At 37.2% G+C, this 18,146-nt stretch overlaps 1 protein-coding gene across 1 annotated transcript in view; it reads left to right on the top strand.

Moving 5' to 3' along the window:
- Positions 1-9: 9 nt before the first annotated feature.
- The window catches only part of SGO2 (shugoshin 2), a 68,406-nt gene continuing 50,269 nt past the window's right edge, over positions 10-18,146 (top strand). Inside the window, exon 1 of the mRNA XM_060622869.3 lies at positions 10-280. The gene's annotated coding sequence lies outside the window, so the exon portion shown is untranslated. The remainder of the gene's footprint in view (positions 281-18,146) is intronic.

The following is an 18,146-nucleotide window of genomic DNA, read 5'->3' as shown; positions in this document are numbered from 1 at the left end:
CCTGTGGGCGCGCAGAGCCGATTGGAAGGGTCTTAGTACCTGCAGGGAAGGGCAAGACCTGGAAGAGACACGCCGGCTGGACCCCTGAGGAACGTGGTGTCCGTTTGGAGGCTGCTTTTACACATGAAGAAAAGAAACGACACTGAAGTTGCGATTGTTCAGGGTCAGTTAAATGGTAAGAGTTAGGAAGAATTATGTCTTCCGACTCCCAGGTGAAGGCCCTTCGCTCCAAACTGGGCTGCTCACTGCCAAGATTTAGTAAAATTCTGTCTGCACTTGGGTAAGTCCATTCGGGTTGTGTTTGTAGTTTACAAAGCTGCCTCACACGGGGGCGCCTGGGTGACTCAGTCGGTTAAGCATCTGACTTCGGCTCAGGTCAGGATCTCATGGTTCATGGGTTCCAGCCCCAGGTCGGGCTCTGTGCTGACAACTCAGAACCTAGAGCCTGCTTCTGATTCTGTGCCTCTCTCTCTGCCCCTCCATGCTCACGCTCTGCCTCCCTCTGTCCATCGAGAATAAATAAATGAAAAAAAAACAAAGCCGTCTCACACAAGAACATTCTTGTTTGAGTCTGTGTACTACCCCACACTTTTATTCCCATCACAGCAAGGAAAATTGAGGCAGGAGCAAACATTTAGTGAACACTTACGTACACCTGACATTATGCTAAGCCCTTTACTTGACAACAACCCCAAAATTTTATCTTAACAACAACCCCAAAAGAGTTCTTCCAGATTGCAGTAGCACCCTACCTTGTACAAAAGACTTTACTAGGTATTTCAAGATGAATAAAACACAGTCCTGTTTTCAAGGTACTTTTCTAGAGCCAATAATAATTGGTTCCCAGTTCCTCTGGGTCTTAGAAGGGCATAAGCCAGTAAGCCCACCTACTCCCTCAGATAGTAATAGTCCCTGGAGAGTGGTAAGGTTGATTCATCCTATAAATTGAGCATTAGCCTGGACCACACGCTAGGAGTGATGGACTGAACAAGACAATCAATGCCCAATGGCACTTGTATTTTAGTGTCAGGGTCAGAACATTGCTTCTGGGAGCACCTGGCTAGCTCCCTCCTAAAGCATGTGACTAATGATCTCAGGGTTGGGAGTTCCAGCCCCATGTTAAGGGTAGAGATTACTTAAATAAAGAAAACTTTTTCTGTAAATTAGGCTCTGTGAGCCATACACACCTACTCAACTTTGCTGTTGCAGTGTTAAAGCAGTTATAGATAGTATATAAATGAGGGTGGCTGTATTCCAACTTTAGTTGTGGACACAGAAATTTGAATTTCACATAATTTTCATGTGTTGTGAAATATTCTTTAAAAAATTTTTTTCAGGGGTGCCTGAGTGGCTCAGTTGGTTTAGCGTTTGACTCTTGATTTCACCTCAGGTCACGATTTCACCGTTTGTGAGTTAGAGTTTGAGCCTCATGTCAGGCTCTACGCGGTTGGTGCAGAACCTGTTTGGGATTCTCTTTCTCTCCCTCTCTGCCCCTCCTCAGCTTGTGTGCATGCACACCCCCCCCAAATAAATTTAAAAACTTAAAAAATGTTTTTTCAAACACTTAAATATGTAAAAACCATTCTTAGATCATGGGCCATGCCGAAACAATTGGCTGCCTATGGGCCATACTTTGCCTACTCCTGTTCAAGTGGGAGAAACAGACACTAAGCTAAATAGTTACAGATAGTGGTAACTACTTAAGAGGAAATAGGATAATGTTTGGTGGAGATGATGGCTGGGGTGGAGAAGGCCCTGGATGCTGATGAGGGGACATTCAAGTTGAGCACTAAGGATGAGAATGAGCCTGCCCTCTGAAGAGATGGGGGGAAAAGTAATTTATAAAAAAGAGAGAGCAAGCAAAAAAGGCCCAAGGCAGGAAAGAATTGACAATTTGTAAGAAGAGAAAGGATACTAGTGTGGCTGGAGCTTGGTGAGCATGAGGACAAGGAGGAAGGTGATATGAGATGAAGCTAAAAAGATAGGCAGGAGCCAGGTTTTAAAGTACTTATGGTGGTTGTGGGAGTTTAAATTTTACCCTAAGCATAATGGAAAGCCATTGAAAGGTTTTAAGCAGGGAAATGGCATGCTTGATTTACTGTTAAAAAAAAAAATCACTCTTGTTACTGTGATGAGAATGGATTGGAGAGGCATAAGATGAGACTAGGCGACCGTTGCAATAATCCAGGGGAGAAATGGCATAGCTTCTACTCAGTGATGATGGCAATAGAGAAAAGTAGATGGCTGCAAGATATATATTTAGGAAACAGAAATAACATAAAATTGCTGATAGTTCAACTATAGTGTGTTCAGGTTCTTTGAGGAACAGACTGTAAGGTCAGATTAGACATGCAGAAGACTTACTGGGGAAGACACCTGTGAGGGAAAAACAGGGAGGGCTCTGAAGGGGACTGGGAAAACCTTTAGACTGGATGCTGATTCAACTCTCATGGAAGACAGGGAAAAATGGGTAGGAAAAGTTGTAGATATGATGCAATTCTAAGAATCATTCAAGAAAGCCAATGGGGAGTCCTCAAGCCAATGTCCCCCATCAGAGGAGTCCTATGTCTCCTGGGAAGGGGACTGTCTTAGTGACCCTGTCTCACTCAGTCACTGGCTAGAGCAGTCGGTAGGATGTGCAGCCTGGATCATGGTGATAGATTTCAGAGCACGGCAACTGGGGCCATCAGTCAGTAATGCTCCCTGTAATCAGAGATCTGAGAGATGTGTTTTCATGGCTGCCCCATATGGGAAAGGGAAAATATAGGATCACTTCTAAATTGTTGGCTTGACCAACTGAATGATGGTACCATTTACTAAAATGGTGATTTATGGGAGCAATCAGAAACTGTAATTAGGACTTTAATGATTGAGATGTTTACTAGACATCCAAGTAAATAGATTACATAGCAACTGGATAAATCTGGAGCTCAGGAGTGAAGTTCTGTGCTAAAGGTGTGAATTTGGAAGGCATCGGCATTTAAAGCCATGGGACTGGATAAAATCGCCTATTCAAAGAACAGGTAAATGAGATATAGGATGGAGCACTGTCTCCAATACTTAGAGTTCAGGTTTAGAAGGAAAATCCAGAGGGGAGAAGAATATGGAGCGGCAGAGAAGAAAATGTCATTTCTGTCAAATGCTGTTACGAGGTCAAGAGTCCATTAGATTTGGTAGTATACACATTCTTGGTGACCTTGACAAAAGCAGTTTCAATGCTGTGATGAAGATGCAAGCCCAGATAAAAGTGGGTTGAAGGGTGAATGTGAGATGGGAAATTAGCTGTAGAGAAGACGTATGGTGGAGAGAATGAGAGAAGTGGGGCTGTAGTTAAGGTGGGATGCGGGGTCAGGGAAAGAAGCTAGGATGAGAGTTACTATAGCAAGTCATGCTGGTGGGAGTGATGCAATGGATAGGTAGAGATTGGTGGTGCAGGGGAAAGAGGGGACCACTGAAGGAATATGATACTTGAGAAGACAAAAGGGTACTTGGAGTGGCACAAGTGGAGTAATTTCCTTTTAAAAAAATTATTTTAATTCCAGTTAGTTAACATACAGTGTTATATTTGTTTCAGGTATATAATACAGTGATTCAACAGTTCCATACAACACCTGTGCTCTTCATAACAGGTGCACTCCTTAATTCCCATCACCTATTTCACCCATCACCCACCCACCTCCCCTCTGATGACCATCAGTTCGTCACAGTTAAGAGTCTATTTCTTGCTCACTCTGTCTTTCCCCTTTGCTCATTTGTTTTGTTTCTTAAATTCCACACATGAGTGAAGTCCTATGATATTTGTCTTTCTCTGACTGACTTACTGAGCTTAGCATAATATTCTCTAGCTCCATCCATGTCATTGCAAATGGTAAGATTTCATTCTTTTTCGTGGCTGAATAATATTCCACAGGTGGAAGACTTTTTGTTAGACAAGAGCAGAGAGGAGATAAAACAGAGAAGATAAAGTTCCTATGAACTGGTAAATCTCACAGTGGTTAAATGAGGAAATTCTGATTGAATGGTTTCTACTTTCTCTATTAACTCTAAAGCAAGGTCAGAGGCTGACAGTAAAGAAGATGAGGTATGGATGAGGTTTGAGAAAGAATAAAGTATGAATTATTTATTTTGAGAAATTTAAAAATCAGACTTTCTATGGAAATATGATAATGATTTCCAAGAAGGAATGAGAGCCTATTTGAAGATTATAATCATTCTAACATGGATGATCATTCCAGTTATGTGACTTTTATCCAGCAACATTCAACAGCTTCATTTTAGAGAATGATAATGGGACTCAGCTAGGGTTGAAATATAATACAAGGAGAGAGGGGCAAAAGAGTTGAGGATGTTTGCAAGTGATTGATTCCCCTGATGGACAATGGACTCTAAACTGGGTAAGGAGAGAAATAACTATCTAGAGTTGGTGATGGATAGTGAAAAAAGTAGTGAGGTTAATGGATTGGAGAGCTCCATGAAGTTAAGGAATTATTTAAATAGGAGTACTAGAGTAAGTGAGCTGGAAGAATTGGGGGCAGTGGTCAGAGAATATCATATTATACTTATTTTATTTTACTTAGGTTTACATACTAAACTTTATTTAATTGACATATGTATAATTGACATACAGTGTTACATTTCAGATGTACAGCATATTGATTAGATAATTCTATATATTATTGATGCTTACCAAGATCAGTATAGTCACCATCTGTCATCATACAATGTTACTACAGTATTATTTACTATATTCCCTATGCTGTACTTTCCATTTTTTCAACTTATTTGTTTTATACTGGAAGTTTGTACTTCTTAGTGTCCTTCCTCTACTTTGCCCATCCCTCCACCCTCCTTCCCTCTGGCAGCCACCAGTTTGTTCTCTGAATTTAAGAGTATGTTTTGTTCATTTGTTTTTGTTTTTGCTTTTAGATTCCACCACATATAAGTGAAATCATATGGTATTTTTCCTTCTCTGTCTGACTTATTTCACCTAGCATAATAATACCCTCTAGATCCATACATGTTGTCACAACTGGCAAGATTTCATTTTTATGGCTGAGTAATGTTCCATTATATGTGTGTATGTATGTGTGTTTATATATATATGTATATATAATTACATATATGTGTGCATATATATATGAGTGTGTACATATATATATATACATATATGCACACATATACATACAAAGATGTTGAGCATCTTTTCATTTATCTGTTGGCCATCTGTATGTCTTCTTTGGAAAAATGTTTATTTAATCCTTTGACCGTCTTTTAATTGTAGTGTTTTTTGGTTTTGAGTAGTGTCAGTTCTTTATATATTTTGGATATCAGATGTATCATTTGCAAATACCTTCTCCCATTAACTAGGTTGCCCTTTTACTTTGTTAATGGTTTCCTTTGCAGCACAAAACTTTGATTTTGGTATAGTCCCAATAGTTTATTTTTACCTTTGTTTCCCTTCCTTGCGGAGACATATCCATAAATATATTTTTAAGGCAGATGTCCAAGAGATTACTGCCTATGTTTTCTTTTAGGAGTTTTATGATTTCAGGTCTCCCATTTAGGTTTTTAATCCATTTTGAGTTTATTTTTGTGTATGGTGTAAGAAAGTGGTTCTGTTTCATTCCTTGCATGTAGCTGTACAGTTTTCCCATTTTCCCATTTACTGAAGAGACTGTCTTTTTACCATTGTAAACATATGTAAAAACATATTCTTGTCTCCTTTGTTGAAGATTAATTGACCATATAGACATGGGTTTATTTTTAGGTTCCCTATTCCTTCTATTGATCTATATGTCTATTTTTGTGCCAGTACCATACTGTTTTGGTTACTAAAGCTTTGTAGTATATCTTGAAATCTGGGATTGCAATACCTCCAGCTTTGTTCTTTCTCAAGAAGCCTGAGAAATAGCTTTGGATTTTCATGGCCTTTTGTGGTTCCATACAAATTTTAGGGTTATTCTAGTTCTGTGAAAAATGCTATTGGTATTTTTATAGGAATTGCATTGAATTTGTAGATTGTTTTGGGTAGTATGGACACTGTAATGATACTCTTTGAATCCATGAACATGGCATATCTTTCCATTTATTTGTTTTGTCTTCAATTTCTTTCACAAGTGTCTTATAGTTTTCAGAGCATGGGCCTTTTACTTCCTTGGTTAAATTTATTTCTAAGTATTTTGTTCTTGTTGATACAATTATAAATGGTATTGTTTTCTTAATTTCTCTTTCTTCTACTTTATTGTGTATAGAAACACAATAAATTTCTGTATATTAACTTTGTATCTTACAACTTTTCTGACTTCATTTATCAATTCTAATAATTTTTTGGTGAGGTCTTTAGGGTTTTCTATATATATGGTGTCATGTCACCTGTGAGTAGTGACAGTTTTACTTCTTCCTCACCAATTTGGAAGTCTTTTGAATGTCTGATTGCTGTAGCTAGGACTTCCAGTACTGTGTTGAATGAAAGTAGTGAGAGTGGACACCCCTGTTTTGCCAGAAAGGATCATACTTGATTTCAGTATTTCAGAGGTATTATTATTACAATGACTGTAATGCCATGTTTCCACGTGAGTGAGGTAGAAGAACAGCTAATGGAAGTAAGGAGTTTAAAATATTATTATTATTAGATGAGTTATCCCCATAAGTAGTAAAGTCAACAAGAGTAGAAAGAAAGAAGATTAAACAGAAGCTAATATCATCAATAATGGATGATTAGAAGAACCTTAGAAGACTACATTGAGGAGACAAGGACAGATACTATATCCAGGTGGCACAGAGTTCAGATTAGCTAGAACTTAGAGAAAGGATGGAGGAAAAAAATGTTTTTTAACAGTAATGGGAGAAAAAAAGACACCAACCCCACCTCCTAGCCTTGACGTATGCAGGGAGTGGAAGGAAAAGGAGTCACTACTTGAGAGGCTGCAGAGGAAGCAGTCTCTAGAAACAGACAAGTTTCAGTTAAAAAAAAAAAAAGAAAAAGAAAACAGGATGAGAGAAATGAAGGGAGCATTTAAAAAGGGAACTCTAAGAAGCTCAGTGGAAATGTTTAAGAGGAATGAGAAGAGTCGGGAATTGGTTCAGACTAGTGGACACACTAGCAGTATGGGCATGGGAACCCAATTGGCAGTGGACAACTTGAGAGGCTGAGACTCCTGGAGTGTTAAGGTAAACAGGGATCTGAGCCAGGATGAGAACAGTCCTCATGGTCTATTAGTACAAGGTTCAAGCCAAAGCCCAGATATTTAGCTCAACAGCATTGGGGTGACCCCACCCTCTGGCTCTTCCCCACTGTATGGTATAATGAATGGAGGGGAAGATCTTATAAGGAAGCCAAGCATCAGGAAAGCCCTTAGCTGACTATTCTCTCTACCACCTCTCCAAGAAGTAAGGATAATCCCAGCTCTGATGCAACAAAGCTTGAGGGGAAGGAAAAGAGAAAGCACCATATAAATCAAAGCCTGAGTCACAGGCCTGATCAAAGTCAAGACTACTCTTCTCTTCCAGCTCTCCCTGGTATGGGAAAGATAGGGACTTTTCATGGTTGAGGAGGAGCAAATAACTTCACGTATATTCTTTGGAAAAAGATTCCCAAACCATAAACAATTTCCTCCTTCCAACCTTGGACAAGGTTATAGGAAGGAGAATGAGGGGGTCTGGTTGCTCCTTTATTTATTTAACCTCAATGGATTGCAGTGTTTTTCTTTTTATGTGATTTGCTTTTTATTTGCTTAATGTTTGTTTATTTTTGAGAGAGAGAGAGACAGAGCGAAAGCAGGGGAGGGGCAAAGAGAGACAGAGACACAGAATCCGAAGCAGGCTCCAGGCTATGAGATCATGACCTGAGCCAAAGTCGAACACTTAAACTTAACCGACTGAACCACCCAGGTGCCCCTGCAGTGTTTTTCTTTTTAAAATGCCTCGTGGAAGAGTGCATTTCCATCAAAATAATACTAATGTAGAATTTTTGAGTAGCCAAGATAATAGCAGCCATAGCTGCATAAATCTGAATTTCCCAATTCCTTCTCCAAAAACATAATACAGTACAATAAAAAGAACAAATAAAACTACATGAAACTCATGCTATCTGTAAAACTAAAAGAGAACACCCAAACTTCAAATTATCCATAAATAGAAAAATAAACACCAAACTTTAGCAAATTGTGTCCCTTGGTCCTACTGCAAACTTGCACAAAGATAAAGCACAGTCTGGAAAGAATACATGGGAGAAAAGGAGAGCTTTTGACAAGCCTATAACTGATCTAAGATAACCATGACCAAGAAAAGTCTACTCTTTTGCTAAAATAGTGATGAAGAATTCTGGTAGATCAAAACACTATATAATAAAAAAAAAAAATGCACATGATTCAAGGTGACACTGTGTGAAAATCATTGCTTCTAGAGGGAATGGAGACACACCCTTAAGAAAAGAAGTAAAAGGAAAATTTAGGGTCAAGTAAGGAAAAAGATATCCCAAACTGTGAAAATATGCAATTGTTAGCCCATACCGCACCTGGATGCACGCACATACATACATACACACACACATACACACACACACACCATCAAGAATCTGTATTTCACTACAGAAGAGGGCACCCTTGAACTTGAAATCTTACCAATCATCCAAAATATTTGAAGTGAATAGGTGAAAATAGAGTAAATATATACAAAGCTATTATAAGAAGAAAACAGAAAACAAGGTTTTATCAAGTCTGATAAAAAAGTATCCCTCTAACAAAGAACAACCCAAAGTAGAAGAAAACTGCACCACACACCCCAAAGTGAATTAAGTATCCACATAGAAATTTGGGGGGATATGAAACACCACCTTAAACCCCAAATTCAGTAATTAAAAAATAAAAATTGATTTTTTAAGAAAGGAAGAAATAAAAAGATTGAACCCAGGAAGGAAACAGAAGAAAAAGACCAAAATTATCACAGAAATGAAGTATAAATTGCAAAATTTCTGAGGAAAATAAAGTCAAGTGAAAATTTAATAAGGGAATTGAAAAAATTCAGGAAAATAACCAAGATAATGAAAATGAGATACAAAATTAAAAGTAGTTAGAGTCAGAGAAAAATAAAGATGAAGAAGAAACAACATACAAATAATGGCAGTACCTGAAGAAGATAAACAGAACAACACTGGAACGGAACTATAAAAGAAGATGTAAATCTATGTACTGAAAGGACCCATCAGTGCATGGGAAAATTAACCAGAATTATCAATTTCAAGACATAAGCAAGTGGGTTGCCTCAGTGGCTCAGTTGGTTGAGCGTCCAACTCTCTTGGTTTTGGCTCAGGTCATGATCCCAGAGTCGTGGGGTTGTGTTGGGCTCCACACTGAGCATGGAGCCTGCTTAAGATTCTGTCTCTCTCTCTCTCTCTCTGTCTCTCTCTCTCTCTCTCTGTCTCTCTCTGTCTTTCTCTCTCTCTCCCCCCCCTCCCTCCCTCCTACCCCTCTCTCCCACCTCTGTGCTCTCTCTCTCTCTCAAATAAAAAGAAATTAAATATATGTATATGTATGTGTATATATATATGTATGTGTGTATATATATATGTATGTGTGTATATATATATATTACATATATATATATTTTATATGGGTGGCTCAGTCGGTTAAGCGTCCAACTTCAGCTCAGGTCATGATCTCGTGGTTTGTGAGTTTGAGCCCCACGTCAGGCTCTGTGCCTGACAGGCTCTGTGCCTGACAGCTCGAGGCCTGGAGCCTGCTTCGGATTCTGTGTCTCCCTCTCTCTCTGCCCCCCCCCCCACCCCCACTCACACTCTGTCTCTCTCTCCTTCAAAAATAAATAAACATTAAAAAAATTAAAAAAAATATATATATATATGTAAGTAAAACTATTGGATTTCAAAGATAAGTACCCAAGCCTTCAAGCAACAAAAGATCAAGAAATTACAAGAATGAGAGAATTAAACTGGCTCAAAAACAACGAAGGCAACAACAGAACAGCACTTTTTTAAAACTCAAGGAAAAGAAGTGTGAATAAAAAATATTCAGTCAACTTGTTTTTCAAGTAGTAAAGCAAGAGGAAATGAATTTTCAACTGGAAAAATTCAGGGAATTTTGTATACATGAGCCCCTCTTGAAGAATCTGGGAAAAGATGTTTTCCATCCAACCAAGTGGCAAAATTTCATCAAAAGGGTTGATGATGATCATTTACCATATTTAATTGTAAATCTAAAATTACACAAAGGTGAGAACAAAACTCAAAGAATAATGTGTAATAGGGTCTAACAAAGTAGAAATAATGTAAATAAAATGGGAGACACTAGAGAGATAAAAGAAAGTAGAATAAGTTCATTGATTGTGAATAAGCAGTAAATAGGGGTCAAGGGTAATATTAAAAGTGGTGAGTCAGGTGATAAATGATTAAACAAGAAAGAACTAAGGGCTTTAGAAAAGTTATGAATACAAAGATAACCACCAGAATAATACTATAAACATTCCTAAATACAAAAGGAAATTTTAAAAATTAAAAGCAAAGAGGGGCTCCTGGGTGGCTCAGTCGGTTAAGCATCCAACTTCGGATCAGGTCATGATCTCACAGTCCATGAGTTCAAGCCCCACGTCAGGCTCTGTGCTGACAGCTCAGAGCCTGGAGCCTGTTTCAGATTCTGTGTCTCCCTCTCTCTCTGACCCTCCCCCATTCATGCTCTGTCTCTCTCTGTCTCAAAAATAAATAAACATTAAAAAAATTTTTTTTAATAAAAATTAAATTAAATTAAAAGCAAAGAAAAATGCATCATATACGGAAAGAAACCTAACAATTACAACAATGTTAATATCATTACTTTATATAAAATAATTTTAACATAAAATGATAGTAGAACTAAGCATATGTCATATCAATCAGTATGAATAAGTTTATGTATTAAAAAACAAAGATTTTCCAGGAGACTATAGATGCTGGAGAGGATGCGGAGAAACGGGAACCCTCTTGCACTGTTGGTGGGAATGCAAATTGGTGCAGCCATTCTGGAAAACAATGTGGAGGTTCCTCAAAAAATTAAAAGTAGACCTACCCTATGACCCAGCAATAGCACTGCTAGGAATTTACCCAAGGGATACAGGAGCACTGATGCATAGGGGCACTCGTACCCCAATGTTTATAGCAGCACTCTCAACAATAGCCAAATTATGGAAAGAGCCTAAATGTCCATCAACTGATGAATGGATAAAGAAATTGTGGTTTATATACAATGGAGTACTACGTGGCAATGAGAAAGAATGAAATATGGCCCTCTGTAGCAACGTGGATGGAACTGGAGAGTGTTTTGCTAAGTGAAATAAGCCATACAGAGAAAGACAGATACCATATGGTTTCACTCTTATGTGGGTCCTGAGAAACTTAACAGAAACCCATGGGGGAGGGGAAGGAAAAAAAAAAAAAAAAAGAGGTTAGAGTGGGAGAGAGCCAAAGCATAAGAGACTCTTAAAAACTGAGAATAAACTGAGGGTTGACGGGGGGTGGGAGGGAGGGGAGGGTGGGTGATGGGTATTGAGGAGGGCACCTTTTGGGATGAGCACTGGGTGTTGTATGGAAACCAATTTGACAATAAATTTCATATATTGAAAAAAAATAAAAATAAAAAACAAAGATTTTCTATTTGATTCACAAAGAAAGCAGATGAAAATAAGAAACATGTCTAAATCAAAATGATTCAGAAAGTATAAAACTAAAGGAATAGGTAGAGGTTTACTAGGTAAGTGGAAACAATAAGAAAGTGGAAGTTGTGATCCTGATATCAAAGTAGAATTTAAGTCAAAATACATTAAATAAGACAAAGAAGGACATGTTTTAATGTCACATTCACAATGAATATATAACAGTTATGCATCCTATTCACCAAACAACTCAGCAATACATTTATAAAGCAAAAATCATGGAGCACGCAAGAAACATTGACAGAAATACACTAATTGTAGAAAACTTAAATACACCACTTCTAGTACATATGAAGTAAACAAAAAATAAGTAAGGAAAATAGATATGTAAATAGCATAAGCAATAAAGTAGATCTTATGGATATATTTATTCTATACCCTGAAAATAGAGAATACAATAGTAACAAAGAAGATAAAATATTTCAGAATAAAGTTATCAAGAAGTGTGCAAACTTCATACAAGAAAAACTTTAAAACACCCCTGAAAGATACAAAAATGGGCTTGAAAAAACTGAAAGACATTCCATAATGTCATAAAGATAACTAGTTTTCTCTAAGTTAATTTATAAATTTAACAAATACCAGCAAAATTACCAACAGGATTTGTATGGAGCTAGTTAAGTTGATCTTAAAATTCACTTGGAAAAATAAACATGCAAAAATAGCCTGGAAAACACTGAAAAAGAAAAGTTTATGAGAGGAGAGTGGCGTATATTAAAATATACTATAAGTCTGGTTTTTTATCTTTTCATGGTACTGGTGCATGAATTGACAAATAGACCAGTAGAATAAAATAGAAATTACAGAAATAGATCCAAATACATATGGAAATTTAATGTGATAAATGTGTTATCTCAAATCACTTGGGAAAAGGTGGACATTTTAACAAATACTGGTGGGATAATTGGTTTGCTATTTGGAGAAAGATAAAATTAAAAGCCAGTCTCATGGGGCACCTGGGTGGCTCAGTCGGTTAAACATCCGACTTCAGCTCAGGTCATGATTGAGCCCTGGAGCCCTGCATCCGGCTCTGTGCAGACAGCTCAGAGCATGGAGCCTGCTTCAGATTCTGTGTCTCCCCTCTCTCTGCCCCTCCCGTGCTCATGCTCTGTCTCTCTCTGTCTCTCAATAATAAAGAAACGTTAAAAAAAAAAAAAAAAAAAAAAAAAGCAAGTCTCACACTATAAGAATAAACTCCAAAAGCACCAGGGATATAAATGTCAAAGATGAAGTCATATAAGTACTAGAAGAAATAATGTATGGTTTTCTCTACAACCTGTATGTAGGAAAAGACTTTCTAATTACAACTAAAAATTCAGATGCAATAAAAAATAAAATTGATAGATTTGACTGTGTTTAAACATTTTTTTGAACAAAAAATAGAGAAATTCCTAACTGTGAGATGATTTACATGCACACACCATTTTTCACATATTTCTCAAAAATATGAAAAGATACCCAAACTCACTCATACGTGAAATGAAAGTTAAATCTACCCTGATGGTATACCACCAACAGTGTGAACATTCTAAGCACAAAGTTAGTGATTGCAGTATTGTACTTGCAAAATATCAGAAAAAAAATTAAATGTCTATACATAGGAGAGTGTGTGGATGGATCCATAGGATGGAGTACTATGAAGTTATAGAAAAGAATGAGGTCATTTTCTATGAACTAATGTAGAGTGATTTCTAGAAAATTTTGTTAAGCAAAGAAGATGAAATGTAAGATTTTTTACAGTATGTCACTTTTTGTGTAAAAATAGGAAATGAGAAAACCTACATGTATCTAATCATTTGTACAAATAAAAGCATAGGAATCATAAACAAACAAAAAACTATTAAGATTAGTTATCTATAATCGGCTTAATAATAGCCACCAAAATTATCCAAGTGCTAATCCCTGGAAACTGTGAATGTTACCTTATGTGGAAAAACTGTCTTTGTAGATGTTATTAAATTAAATACCTTCAGATGGAGAGATTATCTGGGATTTTCAGGGTGGGTCCTACACGTAATCATAAGTATCTTTGTAAGAGGCAGGCAGAAGGAGATTGGACTACAGGTAGAACAGAAGGCTGTGTGATGGAAACAGAGGAAAGCAGAGTCACAAGAGGTGATGCTACTGGGTTTTGAACAAAGGAAAAAGGTCCCCAGAGTGGAGGAATGTAAGGAATGCAGCTCTGGAGGATGAAAAAGGCAAGGAAAAATTCTCCCTGGAGCTTCAGAGGGAGCACACCCTTGCTGACATACTCAGGTTAGCCCCATAAGGCTTGACTCAGAATTCTGGCCTCTGGAACTATCAGAAAATCAATTTCTGTTGTTTTAAACTACGAAATTTCTGGTGATTTGTTACAGCAGCCATAAGAAACTAATGCAGGCTGCAAGGAAGTAGGAGTGAGAAAGGGATAGAAGAAAGGAAGAGTGATACTTTTGAATACATGTATTCATAAAGTTCTGACTTCTAAAACTAGTTAATGTTTCACCTACTAAAATGCGTATATGAGTATAAACATGCACGCATCTAAAGATAGGGGAAAAAACTAAAACTATATACAAATAGACATAAGTAAACCTAACCATAATTCAAATGAATAACGTAGTCACCTTGAATAAAGGGGAGAAAATTAATGAATCCAAGAAACTTTAGGTCACAGTATTTGACTGCATAACCTTAAGGAAGAGATTAAAAAAAAAAAAGAATGGTAAACAGTCAACTCTAGTTAGTCAAATTTTCACAGAATTATGGGTCAGAAAGTTACTTTCTGTGTATTCTAAGACTGACAAAAAAGTAAATATATTGTAGGTAATAGGAACCAGATTTCTCACTGTCTCAGTATTTACTGTCTCAGATTTTCCATTGAAAAGGAAAATAGTAGAAGGAACCCCATTATTTTTATTGGAATTGGAAGTATCAGTGTGAATGCATGGTTTTTAAGACAGATAAGACGATGGATACAAACAAATGGTAAATATAGAAATATGGATGTTTGTATACATGTATGTATGGATATATAAAGATACATAGATTTTCAAGCTCTGTCCCCTAAGAGAGCCTGGAACTAATGACACCCCAGTAGCAATGGTCCCACCAAGTGCCCAAGTTTTGGTTTCTAAACCCATTCTGCCATTCTTTAGTAAAAGGAACCAAAACTTCTTGGTGAAATTGCTGATTAATTCCCAGGGCTGGGACTGAGAAACTACAAAATGAGCTGGAAATATCCTGCTATTCCAGAAAGTTGTTCAATGAGTGATGGGGACTACCAAAGGGACACAGGAATCATCTTTAAGGGGCTGTTACTTGCCAAATGTGGGACAATTTGCTCATCAAAATTTATTATGACAATAGTAGATTATAATCTATTGAATAAAATAAGAATTCATGAGTCGATACTGATAGATACTGACAGATGGTGAGAGATACTGATAGATGAGTCCATACTGATAGATAGGGGTGAGAAGAAAGCTCTTGCCAACCAATAAATGTAAAAAAAAAATGATAAAATTAGAAAAAAATCACCATTTGACAACTATCATAGAAATAATTGATTTAGGAAAGATACATCAATAGATGTTAAAAACTAATGACTGGAAATTTTGATTAGAAGAATAATTACACACAACATATCTCCTCACAAGATTCTTATTAATCATAAAAAGAAATTATAATCATAAGTTATAATTCTTATTAATTATAAAGGGATTTTACAGTGGAGAAACCTGGCAGACATCACCTTAATCACGTGATCAAAGTTGAAATCACCAGTTAACAGTACAAACCAACATTATGTGCTCCTGATGGGTATATACTGAGAAGACTTCAACATTACTTCTACCCAAAATGAAAATCTGAATTTAATCCTGAGGAAATTTCAGACAATCCAAATAGAGGGACATTGTAATTTAGTGTGCCTCTACTCTTTAAAAAATGTCAAGATCATGAAAAACCAAAAAAAAAAGCTTTGTAACTTTTCCAGATTAAAGGAGTCTGTAGAGTCTGTCAAAATAAAAAGTATTATAATTAATATATAAATAAATTTATTTCAAAATAAAAAGTAAAAAAATATAAATACAATTCCATGTTGGGGGCTAAGTAGAGTTTATATGAGCTGTCTATAAATTATTCTAGCAAGACCAGAAGTCTTTCTGCAAGCTGCTCTCTCTCTCTCTCTCTCTCTCTCTCTATATATATATATATGATAGATAGATATAGATATAGATATATAGATATAGATAGATATGGCTATATATATAATGCATAGCCTTGATTATGTCCCTTTTCTGCTCAAAAACTCACCTGTGTCCTCATTGCCAAATAATTACACCATCCCTCCATTTCTACCTAGTCCTTTATATTTACATTGTATTTGAACTGAACTATTTATCAGATAATTTACTCACTTTTACATTTTATTCCCTTTATCTTGCCCTTCTCTCAACATAAAATGCCCCTTTCCATACATTGAAATTCTCATCTGGTAAAACCCTACACATTCTTCACAGCCCCTTTATTGGTTTCCTGAGGCTATTGCAATAGTTTACCATGAACTGGGTGGCTTAGAACAGAAATTTATTCTCTGACAATTCTGGTGGCCAGAAACCCGCAATGCAAGTGTTAGCATGGCTGCTCTCCCTCTGAAGTCTCTAGGAGGAATTTGATCCTCACCTTTTCCAGCTTCTGGTGACTGTTGATGTTCCTGAATGTGTGACTGCATCCCTCTCTTTTTGTTTTTTTTAATTTTTTAAATGTTTATTTATTTTTGAGAAACAGGGCATGAGCGGGGGAGGGGCGGAGAGAGAGGGAGACACAGAATCCAAAGCAGGCTCCAGGCTCTCAGCTGTCAGCACAGAGCTGGACGCAGGGCACGAACCCACTAACGGTGAGATCATGACCTGAGCTGAAGTCAGACACCCAACCGACTGAGCCACCCAGGCACCCCTCCAACCTTCTCTTGTGAGTCTATATGTCAAATTTCTCTCAGCCTCTCTCTCATGAGAACACTTGTGATGACATTTAGAGCCCACCTGGATAATCCAGGATAATTTCCTCATCTCAAAAGCTTTAGCATAATTAAACCTTCAAAGACTCTTTTTTCAAATTAAGGTAATATCCATGATTTTGCCATATGAAGTAATTTTCACAAGTTCCAGGGATTAGGAAGTCAATATCCCTTTTCAGCCTACCACAACACCTAGGTCACATGAACTGTCCTCTATGCTGGCCTCCTGAACCTACAACCAAACAGGAATCACTCTCTCTGCTACTGTTGTGGCAATCAGCATGGACCACCTTGTATTGCTACAATGATAAGTCAGATGTACTGGTCTCTAAAATTCTCTGACAGCATGAACCTTCCATCAGTGTAACCTCATAGAACCCATTAGCTGTTTTTCCTTTTTTCTAAATAATTTCTACCACTTTCTGTATAATTCATTACTTACAAAAATGGCAAATATGATCTTAAGAAAACCATGTATGTGATCTAAATAAAATTAAGATGATGGAGAAGATACATGATATTTTGTGAGTGAAAAAAATTACTAGTCCGTTTACTGAGAAAAGTACTTCATATTTGCATTTAGGGTGAACATAGCAAAGTTTTCTACAACCAACTATTATGATAAATATTTAGCTACTTACTGATGCCTGCCTTGGCTGAAAAAAATTTGATTTGCTGAGCATATTTTGGGGGGGCTTATTTATGTTAATTGTCTAAATTTTCACTCTGGGAGGAATCTGCAATTGTATTTATCTTTTCCCTCTTAAATTCTGTAGTGCTTCAGTCAGTTTGAAACCAGTACTTTTTATTTTTCTTTTTATGACTAACTGTATCTTAAGAGGCCCTACCTTTGTGTGTGGGTTGATATAACAGTGGGGAGTTTTAGGTACAAACTATTTCCTTTCATTCTGTTAGAGAAACTATAGGAGAAAAAATTTTTTAAATGTTGAGATGGTTTTTTTCCAAAAGAAGCAAATGTGTTTGTTTTTTTTAATGTTTATTTATTTTGAGAGAGAGAGCTGGAGAGGGGCAGAGAGAGGGAAAAAGAGAATCCCCAGCAGGTTCTGCCCTCTCAGCATGGAGTCCAATGTGAGGCTCAATCCCACGACCATGAGATCATGACCTAAGCTGAAATCAAGAGTCGGATCCTTAACTGACTAAGCCACCCAGGCACCCCAAGGAAGCAAATGTTTTAAATAAAATGAAAGCTCATAGTCCTACATTTGTATGAATTTGAAAGTTTACCGAGCACTTTTGTGTTCAAACTCACCTATGTCTACAACATCTGGGATTTAACCTCTTCTTCCTGCCTCAGAGGAAGAGGTAACCCTTCAGCCTATGGCTTAGCTCTTCTTCCAACCTCTGGATCCACATAAGTCTGCTCCACCCCTAGCCACCTAAGTCATTCACTCTCCCTCTCTACCAGCTCCCCCCTCCAGCCTATAAAAAA

This window comes from Panthera onca, chromosome C1 (genome assembly GCF_046562875.1).
Source record: "Panthera onca isolate mPanOnc1 chromosome C1, mPanOnc1 haplotype 2, whole genome shotgun sequence".
Classification (NCBI taxonomy): domain Eukaryota; kingdom Metazoa; phylum Chordata; class Mammalia; order Carnivora; family Felidae; genus Panthera; species Panthera onca.
The sequence above is the reverse complement of the archived record's forward strand: the minus strand, read 5'-3'. Positions and strand labels throughout refer to the sequence as shown.